Here is a 21,834-nt window from a genome sequence, read left to right on the forward strand (position 1 = left end):
ATGGGAATTATTTGGATTTATTGAGAATTGAGAGAATTAAATAATTGGGCTTAAGCTGTGATTAGTAAGGAAGGGGGTGTGTTGGTAGGCCCTATTACTAATTGGAATTGTTTTATTTTTCACAAAATAAAGGAATTGTGAGAAAAGAGGAATAGAAGTCTGAACGTGAAAGAGCAGAGAAACGAGGAAGTGCGAAGAGAGGAAGAGCGAAGAATCAACCTTCAGGTAAGGGGGGACTCTTCCATTTATCTTCTATTATGGGATGATAGATAGTAGGATGGATTGAACATGTTGTTTGTATCAATTGAGTTATGTTTTAGGTTGTAGAATGTTAGGTTTTGGGAAATTGGTTAACATTGTTTGTATTGATCATGTATGGTGGTAATTGAACATTCGAAATGTGTTATAAATGTGCCAATTTGTGTTTGTTGTTGCTGTTTGATGTTATAATACGTTCTGGTGCGAACTGGTATGGATTCAGATTGATACAGTGCTGTAAAAATGGAGTTTTGGGGTTTCAGGTACGAAGTAACCGGTTACCTGGGGGTGGTAACCGATTACTTGAGGTTACGTCACTGAAAATGACCTATTCATTGTGAAGTAACCGGTTACTTGGTTTGTGGTAACCAGTTACCACTGTTAAAAACTGTGTTCTTTGGTTCTGCTGGGAGGTAGTAACCGGTTACTGGTTTTGAAGTAACCGGTTACCGCTGTTACGAATAGACTTCTTGGTTACTCCGTCAGGTAGTAACCGGTTACTTGAATTGTGGTAACCGGTTACCACTGATGACTTTTGAAAAATTAATTATTTTCTAAAATCTGTATCTTCGAAACCATAAATCAGATTCTGGTGCCGTTTTGAGCACAGTGAAGCTAATTAAATGATATATACAATAAAATGGTGTTTAGGTCATGACTCGAATTTATTTTAAAACTCTCAATTTTAATTGGTGGTGATAGTTTATGCGTACAGGTACAATGGTGAATGTTTTATCTGTTATGATGTCGTGGTTGTAACTGGTGATTGATATACATATATTGTTGATGTAAAATATGTGTTTGTTATGGTTGAGGATAGCATAAACTGTGTGTGGCTATTGATTGTTATGTTGGTTGATGATTATGACATCCAGTTGATTAATGTTGATGATTAGCATGCTATATGTGATGCATGCATTTCATAATCATGTTGTGGGTTGTAACACCCTTCTAAACCCCGCGGAAATTAAATAAATAATCAGAGTAAAAACATATACACAAGGGTGCCACAATTATTTAAAACAAATAAACCAACTAAGGTCAAAGTCATGCTTCATTAGGAAAACGATTTACCAAAAACATAATCATGTTCATCACGGCGGAATACAAAACATCGTTAATACAACCAATAGAATTATAATTCAACACCAAATAAAATAGAGTAATCTCATATAACTCTAAAACTATCGTTCCCAAGTGTTACAAGATCAGAGCATGACCGACACGATCCAATATAAACGGATAAACTCTACGAGTCATCCTCACCGAGCACTAATGCCGCTACTCCTCAATCTGAAAATGACAACATGTAAGGGTGAGTCTCATTCTCAATTAGTAAATATTATGCAACCCATAAGAAATAGCATCATAATATACCTTTCACCCAATTATACATATTCAGATTCACATCTATTATTTATCAATTCACACAATGATAGATTACAACACAAAACACAAAAATCCATACAATCATGTTATGACAAAATGCATATGACACAACTGACACTATGCATGTGGTACCAAGATTCGTGAATCACATTCACAAGACTTGTCTCGATGATACTTCCCTTCAAATCGCTCACACCCCACATGGGCACACGACTAACCTCATCGCTCACACCCCCATGGGCACACGATGACTGCTTACTAATCTCCGCACAATGGGAATTAGCCACCAACGATCCACTCATCAACGGGATCCATCATCAAATGCATATGAATGAATGAAACACACATAACATACTTAAAAACATCATCGAATCACGATGAACCACTCATCTCAACACCACATCACTGAATAAGTATGTACATGTTTTCAATATCATTCAAATAGTCATGCATTCATCACAATCATAATATTAATATTAACAGCATATTAATATTCACAAATCATCAATCATCACCACAATCATACATTGTTACACCTATCATCATTGCACACAATGTAATAAATTGCCAAAACAACCCGACAGTATAATCACAAAACATGCATCATCTACGACATGTTATATACCAACATCACTCGATGGATATGATAATCCAATCACCAATACAAATACATGCATCAAATAGTCATTCACAATTAATACTACTCACCATCGCATAACGTATTTTCATCACACAACACATTGTCATATATATAAGCACATATACATATACAATATTTCAATTCATCAAAACAACTAAATCGAGTTTTAAAATAAAGTCATCCACTGCCCATTTTATCACTTTATCAAATAAAACATCTGATTAGCTTCGCAACGCCCAAAACGGCACCTAAAAAGGATTCACGGCTCAAAAGATATGTTATTGTAAAGTTTGGAAAAATTCTCGCACAGCATGTTTCGCTTAGCGACGCAAGACAGAAGCGAATTCCTTCAGACCTCCGCTTAGCGGACCTCTAGAGACGTTAGACATAAGCTAGCCAGGTCGGGTCCTCCGCTCAGCGAACCTGCGATTTTACCAATTCTCAGATCTGCGACAGACCTATGATTTCACATCCTTTTCACCCAAAAACGATTCCAGACACCATATACAGGTACACAAACATCGAATTTATCATCATAAATCATCATACTTCAAAAATAACACATTATAACCATCAATCATGCAATTCCATCAATTCAATCCAAATCATGACACCATAACCTAACAATCCCAATATCTAATTGAACCAAACCATACATCAATCTACCTATCACTTAAGACCACATAAGAGATACTAAAAGGAAGAGTCCCGCCTTACCTTGATTCACGGTTGGATTCCATTTCTCTTCGTGTTCTCTCTACGTATTCCTCCATGTTCTTCGTGCCCTAGCTCTCTCCCTCTGCCTCTTCTCAAAACTTTGATCGTACAGAATGATTCCCTCTTTTCTCTTTTCTCTTTTTACCCCTAGGACCCCTAATATGGTCTTCCCATATTGCCCTCACTTACTCTTCACAAATGACCATTCTTACCCTTAATATCTCTAACACTAATATTGTTTTATTTTACTAATTAAAATAATTCCACTTATTATTTTAATTATTCTAAAATACACCAAAACTCATCAATACACCTAAGCATCACGCAAATCACCACGACATCACATGAATCACCAAGACATCACATAAGTCATCATAATCTCAAACATAACAGATCATCACAAACCATAATAAGAACTCAACATATCATCACATTTTCAATACTTCACAATGACTCGTAGATTCACGCTAAAATAATTAAATAAATAATTAGTCTAGAATTTGGGGTGTTACAACTCTCCCCCACTTAGAGTATTTTTGTCCTCGAAAATTTATCCGATTCAACTACTCCAACTACTTATTCCATCCGACTAATCAACTATCATCTCTGAAAGGCAACCCCATGTATGATACAATAATTCATAACATCAATGGCAAAAACAACACGAATGCTACTCAAGTAACACATTTTACAACTTAACATCACAACACAAAGAGTGACCAACTTAGGAATTCTCCGGTTTAGGATCTAGAACACAAAAACATAAGAACACACAACTTAAACACGACATCAATGCAACCAACCTACCAACATCATTTTTACTCACGTATGAACAACTGCACTACACCCCGCATTCGCTGCGCACTCTGATAACTTGTAAAGTATCAATTTTGCCAAGTTTACTCCAACTTTCAATCACCAAAACCGACATAATAAAGATTTTCGACTTAACTCTTCAAAAGTTCTGTTCCAACAGGTATTCTACGCTCTCGTAGTTACCGAATACTTCAAACTTAGATCCGTAAGACAACACCTCGGAACACTCAACATAAACATACATATTCGTGTTCATTCATCATTGCACAAATACAAAGATGATAAATGCAAATCATAGAGACCGACTCACGACTCTATGCAAATGCAACGCGGTACCGAATTAATCATCTCAAGTTCACTCATTCACAAATATCACGCATTTACCTTTAATTTAGACAATGCATTTATTTGCCAAAAGGTCACAATTCACAGTGGATTCCACAATCTAGGATTCACTCCACAAGGCTACCCACAACACATCGTATAACAACACACACAATTCTTTAAAAACAACCATTGACAAGTCAAATAATACACAAACGCTCGACTTGACTTCAACCATTTCAACGTACATATTATACTAGTTGTCATGACACATCTATCCATCAATTATGATTCCGTCTACTATCAACAATAGATTAAGGGTGATCAGTTCCTCAATTTGCCAATAGACAGTCAGTAACCATAATAGTGGCATAGATAATCATTACCCAACGACAATAGCGTACTTCAACTTGTGCCCAAGTCCGTAAGCATAATGTTCCGCCAATTCTCTAAGGCCTACCAACGTCTTCTTAGTTTCCTCAATTCCAGCCTCGCCAATGATACAAAAACATTCAAAATCCAATACACATTCTTATACACGCTCGTAGCACCACACAATTATCAATTAAACATTCTTCTAACATCGGGAATTTCTACTACATCAAGTACAATCCGATTCGGTTTGCTCCAATTGCAACTTTCATCCAAGTTAAGAATTTCAACAGCGCTAACCAACCAATCTCCTTACTTTTATTTTCAGAATATTTATAATCCACCTAGTTCCACACATGGCCTCATTCAATTCACAACTCAACATTATTATCGCGATCTCTCTTGAATTCGTTCTCCTCCCAACATTACCATCTCATAACATCGTCACTATAATCATTCTCATTCTACATAAATTGCATCTCTATGCATTTTTCGATACCGTCGCATTCCTACAAATACCAATGTTTTCATCAATATTTTACATTCTTCTTCACCTTTTCAATTTTTAGCAAGAATCACCCAACTTCAAACACAATTACAGACCTTCCAAGCACAAAATTACATTCCAAAATGAAGAGAAATTCGTGTAGATTCCAGAACATCAAGAATCGCTCAAATCCGAGTTACGAGTAAAAAGTTATCATCCTTGCAATGGGACTGGTTCAGAATTCCCGTATGCAGAATTTTCCAAAAAGTAAGCATCAGACCCAATATTAAAATGCACTTTTTCCCTTTTCACAAACTTCCTAATGACAAATCTTATATGCAAACTTTAGGGAATTTTGTAAGCATTCCAAAAAGTCCAGAATTGCTTCAATCCGAATCACAAGTAAAAAGTTATGCCCCTTTTACTGACAGCTGCTCCATAATTGCAAAAATCAGAATTTGAGATTGATGAACATAAGTTCCATCTCTCTCACTTGCTTCCAAGATCTACCAACATTCTTTCTTTTCATCCAACTACGAAAATCACCCGACTATAATCCAACAATACTCAAGACATACCATCTACAGAATTAATCCATCGACTATCATTTCCATTGGAATAATTCCTCATTCTCAATCAATTCACCGTCAATAATCTACGCACATCTCAAACTCGACTCATACGAATTCATGAGTCCATACTCTCGCCGGTTTGCAACAACCTCGCTTTGATAACGTTTGCACTCTTACCATTAGCATCACCTTGAACCAACTTCTACATACTAACAACACATCCGAGAGAAAAACCTTTCAATTATTTCTTCCATTCGTTCAACTCTGACCCTAATATCCCGTGCAGTACCAACAAACAAGTCTAGTTCTAAGAACAAGTGTAACCGCAACTTCACCTCTTTCCAACATTATCCTGTCACAATTGAATATGCTTCAGCTGCTGCAATCATTTTTATAATAAAGGTCATCTCGTTAGCTTTCCGACGCTTCAAACGAAACTCAAAATTGCATGTCCAGAACTCCAGTTATGAATTTTCAAAGTTTCATAACGATTCAGTAATTTTCCTGCGCTTTGCTTACAGAAATTCCTCTCCAAAACTCATCCTCTTCAAATCAATCACATTCTTAACATCCCCTTATCATATCTCTTCGCTCCCAAAATCCTTATAACTTGAACAACACATTCCATCACCGAAGTTCGATTCCTGAAACATCACGACAACAACCCTCTTTACAACTTGCAACTGAATCTCTTCCGAGAAGCAAGGCTTCTCCCCCACTTTGCTCAAACCAATTTCTGCAACAAAACAAACAAGTACCGACAGTGATTCACTCACCTGTCGCATACCAAGGGATAATATGCCGACAGTATTCAACTATCGCGCAACTCAACTGACTCAACAATTGGCCGGACGGACCGACCTGCTCTGATACCACTATTGTAACACCCTTCTAAACCCCGCAGAAATTAAATAAATAATCAGAGTAAAAACATATACACAAGGGTGCCACAATTATTTAAAACAAATAAACCAACTAAGGTCAAAGTCATGCTTCATTAGGAAAACGATTTACCAAAAACATAATCATGTTCATCACAGCGGAATACAAAACATCGTTAATACAACCAATAGAATTATAATTCAACACCAAATAAAATAGAGTAATCTCATATAACTCTAAAACTATCGTTCCCAAGTGTTACAAGATCAGATCATGATCAACACGACCCAATATAAACGGATAAACTCTACGAGTCATCCTCACCGAGCACTAATGCTGCTACTCCTCAATCTGAAAATGACAACGGGTGAATCTCATTCTCAATTAGTAAATATTATGCAACCCATAAGCAACAAGCATCATAATATACCGTTCACCCAATTATACATATTCAGATTCACATCTATTATTCATCAATTCACACAATAATAGATTACAACACAAAACACAGAAATCCATACAATCATGTTATGACAAAATGCATATGACACAACTGACACTATGCATGTGGTACCAAGATTCGTGAATCACATTCACAGGACTTCTCTCTATGATACTGCCCTTCAAATCGCTCACACCCCACATGGGCACACGACTAACCTCATCGCTCACACCCCCATGGGCACACGATGACTGCTTACTAATCTCCGCACAATGGGAATTAGCCACCAACGATCCACTCATCAACAGGATCCATCATCAAATGCATATGAATGAATGAAACACACATAACATACTTAAAAACATCACCGAATCACGATGAACCACTCATCTCAACACCACATCACCGAATAAGTATGTACATGTTTTCAATATCATTCAAATAGTCATGCATTCATCACAATCATAATATTAATATTAACAGCATATTAATATTCACAAATCATCAATCATCACCACAATCATACATTGTTACACCTATCATCATTGCACACAATGTAATAAATTGCTAAAACAACCCAACAGTATAATCACAAAACATGCATCATCTACGACATGTTATATACCAACATCACTCGATGGATATGATAATCCAATCACCAATACAAATACATGCATCAAATAGTCATTCACAATTAATACTACTCACCATCGCATAACGTATTTTCATCATACAACACATTGTCATATATATAAGCACATATACATATACAATATTTCAATTATTCAAAACAATTAAATCGAGTTTTAAAATAAAGTCATCCACTGTGCATTTTATCACTTTACCAAATAAAACATCTGATTAGCTTCGCAACGCCCAAAACGGCACCTAAAAAGGATTCACGGCTCAAAAGATATGTTATTGTAAAGTTTGGAAAAATTCCCGCACAGCAAGGTTCACTTAGCGACCCAAGACAGAAGCGAATTCCTTCAGACCTCCGCTTAGCGGACCTCTAGCGACGTTAGACATAAGCTAGCCAGGTCGGGTCCTCTGCTCAGCGGACCCCCTCCGCTCAGCGGACCTGCGATTTTACCGATTCTCAGGTCTGCGACAGACCTGCGATTTCACATCCTTTTCACCCAAAAACGATTCCAAACATCATATATAGGTACACAAACATCGAATTTATCATCATACATCATCATACTTCAAAAATAACACATTATAACCATCAATCATGCAATTCCATCAATTCAATCCAAATCATGACACCATAACTTAACAATCCCAATATCTAATTGAACCAAACCATACATCAATCTACCTATCACTTAAGACCTTATAAGAGATACTAAAAGGAAGAGTCCCCCCTTACTTTGATTCACGGTTGGATTCCATTTCTCTTCGCGTTCTCTCTACGTATTCCTCCATGTTCTTCGTGCCCTAGCTCTCTCCCTCTGCCTCTTCTCAAAACTTTGATCGTACAGAATGATTCCCTCTTTTCTCTTTTTACCCCTAGGACCCCTAATATGGTCTTCCCATATTGCCCTCACTTACTCTTCACAAATGACCATTCTTACCCTTAATATCTCTAACACTAATATTTTTTTTATTTTACTAATTAAAATAATTCCACTTATTATTTTAATTATTCTAAAATACACCAAAATTCATCAATACACCTAAGCATCACGCAACACTACTACGTAAAAGGGCTTTAAAAGCACTTTTTCTTGGCTACTAAAGCGCTTTAAAGCGCTGCCAAAGCCTGCGCTGCCGTAGGTAACGAAAGCGCTTTTGAAAGCGCTCTGGTAGCCCCCCTTATAAGAGCGCTTTTTCTGGAAAAAGCGCTCTGGTAGCCCCCCCCCCCCCCCCCTATAAGAGCGCTTTTTCCAGAAAAGCGCTCTGGTAGCCCTCCCTATAAGAGCGCTTTTTCCAGAAAAAGCGTTCTGGTAGCCCCCCTATAAGAGCGCTTTTTCTGGAAAAAGCGCTCTGGTAGCCCCCCCTATAAGAGCGCTTTTCCAAAAGCGCTTTCGTAGGTTGCGTTTTTTTTTTATTTTTTATGCTTTTTTTTTAATCTTAGGCAGCACTTTTAGTAATAAAGCGCTTTAGTAGGTGGCCCTTTAAGAGCGTTTTTTAAAAGCGCTGTCGTTGCTAAATGAGGTATTTTAAAGTGCAACCTGTAATTTCAGCCTCCCAGTTCGACCTGTAATATTTTCGACCTGTAATATATTTTCAACCTGTAATATTTTCGACCTGTATATATTTTCGACGATATATTTTCAACCATAGGTAGGACAATATATATATATATATATATATATATATATATATATATATATATATATACTAATATAATACCATTATAATATCCAAAATTATATATATACATCATTATAGTTCCTGTCAAACAAACTAAATCATGTAAAGTATGAATACAGAAAGTTTCACATGTAACTAACTCATGTCAAACAAACTAAATCAGTAACATCAACAATATTATACTTCAAATATTGGCAACAGTATGAACAAAGTTAGTAACCATCCTAGAGTACTATAATATTATACTTCAAATCGACACAAATCCTACTGCATGAATAGCTGATGAATATAAAATTGACACAAATCCTCTTTGATTTCTTCCAACTTAAGTCTCGTGTAAGAAGCAGCATAGAAGTCGTCAAAATACTACAGAACAAAAACATAATATGAGTGATTTAGTTAAATGTAATAAATTATAAGAAGTTATCTAATTAAGTTATAAATCCATACCGTGATTGGAATCTCTAATTGATTCGTTTGAAGGATTTCTTTCATAAACCTGAAAACATAGTATCCGCAATCTAAACTGTTTTGCTGTATCGGACACTACATAGAAAAACAAATAAGATTTTATAGTTGTCTTGTTTTATCAAGTAGCATAAATATTATAAGCAAAATTGTGAAAATTAATGTACCTGCACTTTGATCCAAGTAATGTTGTTTGATTTAGTCCGGGATACCTGTGCGTCTCGTTGACTTCGGAACACTTGTATTGATCTAACAAAAATATAAAAGCATATATTTAGATCAATCTCACAAATAATTAAATATATAAATATACACGAATATTTAGAACGATCCCACTTACGTATCAATCATTGTCTTCATAGCCGGATAATTGGTCCACTCACCATCTACCGAATTCAGAAAATATACCACTTCTCTTATAGGGTTGATAGCAAGCAACAACCAGTGTGCTCTATAAATTAAAACAATAGGTTATATGAAAAAATTTCTATGCAAAAGAAACAAAGATTAGATGAACCAAGAATGAGAAACTAACCCTACTGGTCGGGTATTATACGCCCAAAGAATCAGACTTTCTGTATTGCCGGCGGACAGGAATCTATCGACTAAGCGCTGTCTAACTGATTCCGGTTCCGTAGCAATTGTCATTCCGCTGCAATGGGCGGAAGACACGAAACGGAATCTGTTTGACAATGCAGTCCCGCGCAACACTCTATCATACAACAACCTTAAATAAAAACATAATAAACATTAGATTATTTTCATTGAAATGTGTAAATAAATTGTTCGACTAATTAAATAATATATCGGATGAGTGAATATTACCGAATGTATGAGTGCATATTAGCGACGCCTAGTTGTTCATGCGTAAAAATCTCTTCCAAGTCATCTAGTGCAATATTTGACATGAATTCAATACCAAAGATACCTTCAACCATATTGATTTCACGGAGAGCACCATCCTTCAAATCGGACATATCAACAAGTGTTCCGAGCGTCGTCCGGTATCGAGGCACAAAAGCACCACCTTTTTTTGCCGCTTGCTTCGGAGGACCCTTCGGTGGTACGCTACGAACTTGCTGTGTCACTTGTTGTGACCCCCGAGCAGATGCCTAAAAATCATATAACAATCGGTAAAATATAAAATCATGCAGTTTTAGATTCAAATTATATATTAACACCTTAAATGTACCTCTTTTAGTGATGCAACAGACTCCTCCTCCTGTAAAATCCCTTTACCCTTAATTGCGGGTTTTGTAGGAGCAGTCTAAAATTAAAATGTAAAAAATAATTAACGTAACGGTGCAGAATTTACATTCGAAAACTAAATGATTCATAATGGTTTTCAATATACCTCATCACCAATGATAATGAGCTCCGAGGGCCATGCAACAAATGACCCTATTGCATCTCGCATCAATGTTGTCTCTGAGACCATGTCAGGTACCAGTAGCACCGCATCATGATCTAATACAACATCAACTGATATTTTCAGGTGTCCATCCGGGAGCGGTCTATGGTGAAGTAAATCTCCCAAAGTGTTGTGCACTTTCCCTTGCCAACTAGGCGATAATTCGGTGACGATAAGTATAGTTGGCAAGATGAAATACCCTAAACCAATAGTAAATATAAAGTCATTATCATTAATAAAATAGAACAATTTGTAAGGAAAAAAATCTATAATTACCTCGGGAAGTTTTCGTTGACAGTTGATACTAGCTTTATCACTAGTTTCTTTCACCGATGAAGTATTGCACTTTTCTCTCATATACATATCTTTATCTCTTTGCAATTCAGAGACTTGTGCTTGCAATTCCTGCAATTTTTGCAACACTTCTTCATTGGTAGGATTTCTTCTCCTAGAATGCTTGTAAAAAGAGGTTGGAGTCACACCATGACCTTTACCCCTCACCCGACCGGGATACTCAGGAGCATCTAGTGCTCTACTAAGTACGCTCATATCATCCTGGTCCTCACCGGTGGATACCGATTGCGACAAGGTCTCCTGTAATTCATTTACATTTCAATAATTATTAGTGGAGATAAAAAATCAATTATATATTAAAAAACATTTGATTTAATTAAAGACACAGTGTTATACTTACACATTCAGCATAAACTCTTTGAACATCGGGATCGACAGCTCGATTCTTGCCCACACGAGCTTCACATGTACTGGAAGTGAGGTTTCCTCACTTTTCGTCTCCTCTAACTATGCATTGACACAAATGATAAAATCGTCAAATAAAACACATTTAGACAATTAATTAAAACGCATTTCTATTTACTTACAATTTTTTCCTCTAAGCGTGCATATCCCAAACGCCCTTTTTTGTATGGATACGCGGCTTTTGATGCTCTCGCACTATTTGTGGCACTCCTTTTCCGAAAAGCTTCATCTCTTTGATTTACAAACTCAACCCAATCTTCTTCATCAATGAAGATCTCATACTTTTTTGGACGTCCCGGGGCCTCTTCAAGAAAGTGTCCTTCTTTATCCTTAAGATAGGTGTTTGTTAAATAAGCTTTCCACCCTCTATATCTTTTTCCGGCCAAACTAAGAATGAAGCGTTTACGCTCATCTGGTATGTTAAAAGACCTCTGCAAACAAACATACGCAAAGAGTGTGTTAGTATAAGTAATTTAATAAAATTATCGTCAAGATAATAACAACAACCATATATGATACCTTAAGCTCGTCCCAAATCATGTCTTTTTTCTCGTCCAACTCTTTGCTTTTCAGATTCCATTTAGCTACGGAGACTGGAATATGCAAACGAACAAGTGTACCAATATAGCTTGTCAACTTTGCAGAATTAGGACCAATTGGTTGGTTATTAGAATTCCATTCCAAATTATATATTAATCCTTGGTCTCTATGTCGAATGATTCCCTTCATAATGGTGATGCCTCGTGCAACTTCTTTTGATGATGTATCGGGTTGAGGATTTGTATCCGGAGCATCTCTATCTTGTGAGTTTTCTTGTGGGTTATCTTGTGGGTTTTCTTGTGGGTTCTCTTGTGGGTTTTCTTGATTACTAGCCATTGAACCTGTATCAAACAAACTAAAGCACATTAGTACACTATTAATAAGCTAACAATCTATACAAGTCAAATGGAAGTCAAACCATGCATGTACAAGTAAATCGGAATCGAAATCGATGAAATCAGAATAAGCGTCAAAAAAATAAAGTTGTCGGAATTGAACGAAATTTACATGGCTATGGTAAAACGTCCTCACGGACTCAAAAATGAAGTCGGTTTTCCGAAATTCAGACCCTAAGCCTGATTTTTGATCACGGGCAGAAGCAAAACCGATAAAAAAATAGTCCCGAAATGTAAAGATAAGTGAATGAGCAGCTCCGGAATTGTCAAAATAGTATAGTTACATGTAAAGAAGTCGACAAGCGGATACATGGTTCAAAAGTTATGTACAAAACGAAAATATGCACCAAAATTGAATAAGTATTGTAACAATCGGAATACAAATTGAAAAAACTATACAAATTGAATATATAACAATCGGTACAAATTGAATAAAGCACATTAGTCGGAATACGTATACTATTACCTTTTTCACTAACGTCTCTTTCTTTTCTTGGTAGGATTGTGTTCTACGCGTCTCTTAACAACGCGGACGGTTGGATTGATCCAAATACCCTCATTATGATCATTTCTAGTACAAGATTCATTCTCATTTTGATCGTTTCTTGTACAAGATTCAATGCCAACACCAATATCACCTTGATCTCCAATGTTTTCATCAACTATTTTGTTTGATAAAAGCACTATAGACCATTTCGTACTTGTCGGATCATTGACATAGAACACTTGTTTAGCTGGAGAGGCTAGAATGAAAGGCTCATCTTTGTACCCCACCCCGTTGAGATCCACTTGCAAAAATCCTGACTTATCCATTCGTATGCCATTATTATTTTCAACCCACTTGCAACCAAATACAGGAATTTGAAACTTTGCGTAATCAAACACCAAAATGCGCTCGATAACCCCAAAATATGACAAATTTGCAAATTTCGGATTTAAGTCATTCGCACTTGATATGTGCATTGCTTCAGCTACCAAGGTAACACCACTATTTTGCATAGTACTTTTATCATCCTATTCTTTGGTATAAAATGTGTATCCATTAATTGCGTATGCGCTATAAGAAAACACAATTATACTTGGACCATAGGCTAAACATCTCAACCTTTCTGTTACAGAAGCAGGATCTGAACGATACTTTGAATAAATATGTTCCCTAAACCACGGTATGAAACTTTGATTGTGCTCTCGTACTATCCAATTCTCATTTCTATTCAGATTTAAATCTCGCAGAACAACCTTGTGCATTTCAACATACGGCTCAACCTCAATCTCATTGTGCAGAACATACAAGTGCGCTTGATCCCGCTCGACCATTGATATTGTCACAACTTTATTTTCAATTAGCCTTTTTCCTTCTTTTTTTTCAACAATATGAGATTTGGGGAGTCCAATTGATTGAACATTTGACAGAAAATCAGTACAAAACTCAACCGCTTCTTCAACAATGTATCGTTCGGCAATACAACCCTCCGGTCGACTTCTGTTTTTCACGTACCCTTTTAATATTTTCATATAATGTTCGGCAGGGTACATCCATCTCATATAAGCTGGTCCGCACAATTGTGTCTCTTTCACAAGATGAACGACTAGATGAACCATTATGTCAAAAAACGAGGGAGGAAAATACATTTCAAGATCACATAAAGTAATAACTATCTTTTTTTGCAATGTTGGTAAGATCGCGGGATCGATCACCTTACTGCAAATTGACCTGAAGAAAAAACACAGTTTAGTTATTGTGCTTCTTACTTTTTTTGGCAGAATAGAACGTATACCTATTGGTAAAAAATGTCCCAATATAACATGGAAATCATGCGTCTTCAAACTCTTTAACTTGAGGTCTTTCATGGACACAAGTCTTCTAATATCTGAAGAGTAGCCTTCTGGAACTTTAACTTCACTGAGGAACTTACACAATGTTTTCTTCTCCTTTCTAGATAGAGTGTAAACAGCAGGTGGCAGATATGTTCGTCTTCCTTTCGTCACGGGTCCCAATTCAGTTCTCATTCCCATGTTTACCATGTCCTTCCTTATGTTAAGGCCATCCTTAGACTTTTCTTGTATATTGAGTAACGTACCTATAACGCTGTCAAATACATTTTTTTCAATATGCATAACATCCAGGAAATGTCTTACGTACAACGACTTCCAATATGGAAGTTCAAAAAAAATTGACTTCTTCTTCCACCCACCCTTGACAAGTGAATGTGCAAAAGGCTTGCCAAACTGAGTGCTCACATCTTTCACCTTTTCAAAAATTTGATCACCTGGCAAAAAAGGCGGGCCTGTAAGATGTTCGGCCTTTCCATTGAATGCTTTTCTCCACCCACATTAGTGATGATTAGAATTTAAGAATCTACGATGACCGAGAAAGACATTCTTCTGACAAAGATCCAATCGTGTCGTATCGGTTTCATCTTCACAAACAGGACACGCTTTTTGACCTATATTGCTGTACCCGGATAGATTTCCGTATGCTGGAAAATCATTAATTGTTCCAAACAACATTTTCCTCAAGTTGAAACTTTCTTTCCTATACCCATCGTAAACCTCCACACCGTTCTCCCACAAAAACTTTAAATCTTCGATTAAGGGTGCCAAGTATACGTCTATGTCATTCCCTGGTTGTTTAGGCCCAGAAATTAGCATAGATAACATCATGTACTTACGCTTCATACATAGCCACGAAGGTAGGTTATAAATCATAAGAATCACAGGCCATGTGCTATGCGAGATACTTTGAATACCATGCGGGTTCATTCCATCAGTAGACAATGACAAGCGAAGGTTTCTTGCTTCTTTTCCAAATTCAGGATAATCAGTATCAACTTTCATCCACTGTGGTGAGTCTGCCGGATGTCGCAACTTTCCATCAATAATTCTTTCATCTGCATGCCAAGTCAAGTGTCTTGAATCGGTTTCACTACGATACATGCGTCTAAATCTCGGAATTATAGGAAAATACCATAAGACTTTGGCCGGAGACAACTTTTTCTTATATCGAGGGTCACCGCATTTAGGACACTCATTCAACGCTGCATACTCGTTTCGAAACAAAACGCAATCGTTTGGACATGCATGTATCTTATCATAGCTCATGCCAATAGAGGACAACATCTTTTTGGCCTCATACGTTCGATTGGGAAGAACATTATTATCTGGTAGCATAGCTTTCATAAGGGCTAATAACTCTGTGAAACTTTTATCCGACCATCCATTGTCCGCCTTTAAGTTGTACAACTTTAACACCGCAGGCAATCTTGTGAATTTTGTACAACCATCATACAACGGTTTCTCTGCATCGCTTACCAAACTCTCAAACATTTTGGGACAATCCTCAAGATCTTCTTCAAGCGCTTCTGCAATCTCTTCGACTCGATCATAATCATATGTGTCTGTGCAATCGTCGTTTGAAGCATACTTCGTATTACACCTTGACTCAACATTCCCGTTACTTTTCTCACCATGCATTGTCCAACATGTATAACTTCTATCAATTCCAAACCGTAGTAAATGCGATGCCAACTTATTCCCATCAACCTTACCCCCATAACAGCAACCCAAGTAAGGACACGCCATTCAAATCGGGTCTTCGGCGTGCGCAACCGCAAACTTAACGAATTCCCATACCCCTTTCTCGTACTCTTTCGATAATCGGTTTGAATTCATCCATGTTTTATCCATGTCTTAATTAAGCTAAACAAATGCTTTTGCTTCTTGGTTTCTCTATCAGGTACTAAGGAATTCTGTCAAGATAAGAAATAGCTATCATCATTATGTCTTGATCAGAATACCTAATGAGATCCTATAAAGTGTGAATAATAGAAATAAATCTTGTCAAACCACTCAAGTCTTGAAATAGAATGTTATGCAACTATAGTACAAAAATATACTACTGTGAATTGTTAGAACAAGATTTGTTCTGATCAATATTCTTAGTTTTGATGATAACAATGTATATGAATTTTGTATGAGATAATATGGTACTCTAATACTATGCAATTTCCATTTCAGGAATTATATAAAGAGTATGCACAATATCAGCGCAAGAAGCACTGACTCAGAAGGTTCAGCATGCAACATCAGAACATGGTCTGGCAAGACATCAGAAGATGGTCAAGCAGAATCAGAACATGGTCTATGGAAGCATCAGAAGGACTTGAGATCAGAAGCAGAAGCACTGAAGTTCTCATGGTATCACGCTAAGAAGCACTTCAAGGTCAGAAGACAAGAAGATGCTCTGCACCAAGCTGTTTGACTCTGATGATATTCAAACGTTGTTTACACAAATGTCAAATCAGAAGCAAGTACAAGATGGCAGGCTACGCTGACTGACAAAAGGAACGTTAGTAGCTATTAAAGGCAACGTTAGTAGACACAGCGAAAGCAAGGCTCGAGGTAGTTGACAAAACAGTGAAACATTAAATGCAATGCTGTACGAATTACGCAAAGCATTAAATGCTCCCAACGGTCATCTTCTCAAACGCCTATAAATAGATGTTCTGATGAGAAACTGAATACAACACTTGCGCAAATATACAGAAACGCTGTCAAATTCAAAAAGCTCTCAAACTTCATCTTCAATCTCACTACATTGCTGTTGTAATATATTAGTGAGATTAAGCCTAAACTTAAGAGAAAATCATAGTTGTGATAATAGCTTTATAAGAAGCATTGTAACTCTTAAACGAATTTGTTTACATTAATTTGTAAGAACTAGAGTGATCAGGTTGTTGATCAGAATACTCTAGAAAGTCTTAGAGGGTATCTAAGCAGTTTGTTCCTAGAGTGATCAGGTTGTGATCAGTATACTCTAGAAGACTTAGAAGTTGTCTAAGTGGAAAACCATTGTAATCTTGTGTGATTCGTGGATTAAATCCTCAGGTGAGGTAAATCACTTCAAGGGGGTGGACTGGAGTAGTTTAGTTAACAACGAACCAGGATAAAAATCATTGTGCAAATTGTTTTTATCTTACAAGTTTTAAAAGCTACACTTATTCAACCCCCCCCCCTTTCTAAGTGTTTTTCTATCCTTCAATTGGCATCAGAGCGTCGGTTCTAAGGTGCAAACACTTAACCGTGTTTAGAAAAGATTCAGGAAGAGAAAAACGCTTAAGTCAAGATGGCTGGTGAAGATCCAATAAATACATCTACATCTGGCTCTGCTGAGCAATACAATGGAAATGTTAACAATGGTTACACTAGACCACCAGTATTTGATGGTGAAAACTTTGAATACTGGAAAGATAAACTTGAAATTTACGTCCTTGGTCTAGATGGTGACTTATGGGATCTGCTGATGGATGGTTACAAACATCCAGTGAAAGCTACTGGTGTAAAGCTTACAAGACAAGAAATGAATGATGATCAAAAGAAGCAATTCAAAAATCATCATAAGTGTAGGACTGTTTTGCTGAATGCTATCTCTCATGCTGAATATGAGAAGATATCTAACAAGGAAACTGCCTATGATATATATGAGTCATTGAAAATGACCCATGAAGGAAATGCCCAAGTCAAGGAGACTAAAGCTCTTGCCTTGATCCAGAAATATGAAGCCTTCAAGATGGAGGATGAAGAAAATATTGAGAAGATGTTCTCAAGATTTCAAATGCTAACTGCTGGATTGAGAGTTCTTGACAAGGGATACACAAGGGCTGATCATGTCAAGAAGATCATCAGAAGCTTGCCAAGAAGATGGGGTCCTATTGTGACTGCTTTCAAAATTGCCAAGAATCTGAATGAAGTCTCTCTTGAAGAATTGATCAGTGCTCTGAGGAGTCATGAAATTGAGCTGGATGCTAATGAACCTCAGAAGAAAGGTAAGTCTATTGCATTAAAATCTAATTATAAAAAATGCACTAACGCTTTTCAAGCTGAAGAAGTAGATTCTGAAGAATCAGAATCAAAAGAAGAAGATGAACTGTCCATGATCTCCAGAAGGGTAAACCAACTCTGGAAGAGCAAGCAAAAGAAGTTCAAGAGCTTCAGAAGTTCAAAGAAGCCTGAAAGAGGAGAATCTTCTGGAGGCAGAAGATCTGACAAGAAGAAGGTCATCTGCTATGAATGCAATGAGCCTGGACACTTCAAGAATGAATGTCCAAAACTTCAGAAGGAGAATCCCAAGAAGAAGTTTCATAAGAAGAAAGGTCTTATGGCAACATGGGATAATTCAGAATCAGAATCAGAATCAGACTCTGAAGGCGAGCAGGCAAACCTTGCACTGATGGCCACAGTGGATGACGGATCAGAATCTACATCAGAATCAGATTCTGAAGAGGTATTTTCTGAACTATCTAGAGAAGAGTTAGTTTTCAGTTTAACTGAACTTCTGGAACTCAAGGCTCATCTTAGTATCAAATACAAAAAGCTGAAAAAGCTATTTGAATTTGAAACTAAGAAGCTGGAAGTGGAAAATTCTAAACTGAAGGAAAAAGTTTTAAAATTATCCAAAGATATTGGATCTCCTTTTGAATCAGAAAAATCCATTCCTAGTCTCAATCATATTCTGAAAGAATATGACTCGAGCTTCAGAAAGTTTCTATCTAGAAGTATTGGCAGAAGTCATCTTGCTTCTATGATATATGGTGTTTCTGGAAACAAAAGGATTGGCGTTGGCTATGAGGGTGATATCCCACGTAAATTTGAACCTGTAAATGATTTGAAAATCACATACAAGCCATTGTATGATCAGTTCAAATATGGCCACTCACATGATATTAGGCTCACTTCACATGCCAAAAGCTTTAACAATACACACACCAAGAAGCATGTGACACAACCTAAAAAATATCAGGCTGCCAAACCTAAAGAATATCATGCTGTTCCTCCTGTTACATATCATGCTAAACCCAAGTTCAATCAGAACTTGAGGAACACTAACAATAAAGGACCCAAGAAACTGTGGGTACCTAAGGAGAAGATAATTTCTGTTGCAGATATCCTTAGCAGCAAAGAAGACAAAGCACAAAATGTCATGGTATTTGGACTCTGGGTGCTCGCGACACATGACGGGAAGAAGGTCTATGTTCCAAAATCTGGTGCTTAAATCTGGGAGAGAAGTCAAGTTTGGAGGAGATCAGAAGGGCAAGATTATTGGCTCTAGAACCATAAGTATTGGTAACTCTCCTTCCATAACTAATGTACTTCTTGTAGAAGGATTAGCGCATAACTTATTGTCCATAAGTCAATTAAGTGACAATGGTTATGACATAATCTTCAATCAAAAGTCTTGCAAGGCTATAAGTCAGAAGGATGGCTCAATCCTATTTACAGGAAAGAGAAAGAACAACATTTATAAGAATGATCTTTCAGATCTTGAGAAGCAGAAGGTGACTTACCTTATGTCTGTTTCTAAAGAGCAATGGGTCTGGCACAGAAGATTAGGACATGCTAGTTTGAGAAAGATTTCTCAGATTAACAAACTAAATCTGGTCAGAGGACTCCCAAATCTAAAATACAAATCAGATGCTCTATGTGAAGCATGTCAGAAGGGAAAGTTCTCCAAACCTGAATTCAAATCTAAGAATGTTGTCTCTTCCTCAAGGCCGTTAGAACTTCTGCACATTGATCTGTTTGGACCAGTCAAAACAGCATCTGTCAGAGGGAAGAAATATGGATTAGTCATCGTAGATGATTATAGCCGCTGGACATGGGTAAAGTTCTTAAAACACAAGGATGAGTCTCATTCAGTGTTCTTTGAATTCTGCACTCAGATTCAATCTGAGGAGTGCAAAATCATAAAGGTCAAAAGTGATCATGGTGGTGAATTTGAGAACAGATTCTTTGAGGAGTTCTTCAAAGAAAATGGTATTGCCCATGATTTCTCTTGCCCTAGAACTCCACAGCAAAATGGAGTTGTAGAGCGAAAGAATAGGACTCTACAAGAAATGGCCAGAACCATGATTAATGAAACCAATATGGCTAAGCACTTCTGGGCAGAAGCAATAAACACTGCATGTTATATTCAGAATAGAATCTCTATAAGACCTATTCTAAATAAGACTCCTTATGAATTATGGAAGAACAGAAAGCCCAACATTTCATATTTTCATCCTTTTAGATGTGTTTGTTTTATTCTAAATACTAAAGATCATCTTGGTAAGTTTGATTCTAAAGCACAAAAATGTTTCCTTCTTGGATATTCTGAACGCTCTAAAGGCTACAGAGTATACAATACTGAAACATTGGTTGTAGAAGAATCAATCAATATCAGATTTGATGATAAGCTTGGTCTTGAAAAGCCAAAGCATTTTGAGAATTTTGCAGATATAGATATTGATATATCAGAAGCTGAAGAACCAAGAAGCAAAGTTTCAGAAGCTGAAAGTCTCAGAAGCAAAGAATCAGAAGATCAAGTTGCTGCATCTTTAGAGAATCTCAGGATTTCTGAAGAGCCAACATTTAGAAGATCTTCTAGACTCTCCTCAGCTCACTCAGAAGATGTGATCCTTGGAAAGAAAGATGATCCTATCAGAACTAGAGCATTCCTTAAGAACAATGTAGAATGTCAATTAGGTCTTGTTTCTTTGATCGAGCCAACTTCTGTTGATCAAGCTCTAGAAGATCCAAACTGGATAATTGCCATGCAAGAAGAACTAAATCAGTTTACAAGGAATGATGTATGGGATTTAGTTCCTAGACCAAAAGGATTCAACATCATTGGTACAAAGTGGGTTTTCAGAAACAAGCTTAGTGAGAAGGGAGAAGTGGTAAGAAACAAAGCCAGACTGGTGGCTTAGGGTTATAGTCAGCAAGAAGGTATTGACTATACAGAAACCTTTGCATCAGTGGCCAGGTTAGAATCTATTCGCTTATTAATTTCTTTTGCCACTCAACATAACATCACTCTGTATCAGATGGATGTTAAGAGTGCCTTCTTAAATGCTTATATAGATGAGGAAGTATATGTCCCCCAACTTCCTGGTTTTGAAGACTCTAAGTCTCCAGAACATGTTTTCAAACTTAAGAAATCATTGTATGGATTGAAGCAAGCTCCTAGAGCTTGGTACGAAAGATTAAGTTCTTTCCTTCTGGA

Source organism: Vicia villosa, linkage group LG2, assembly GCF_029867415.1.
Source record: "Vicia villosa cultivar HV-30 ecotype Madison, WI linkage group LG2, Vvil1.0, whole genome shotgun sequence".
In the NCBI taxonomy this organism is placed as follows: Eukaryota; Viridiplantae; Streptophyta; class Magnoliopsida; order Fabales; family Fabaceae; genus Vicia; species Vicia villosa.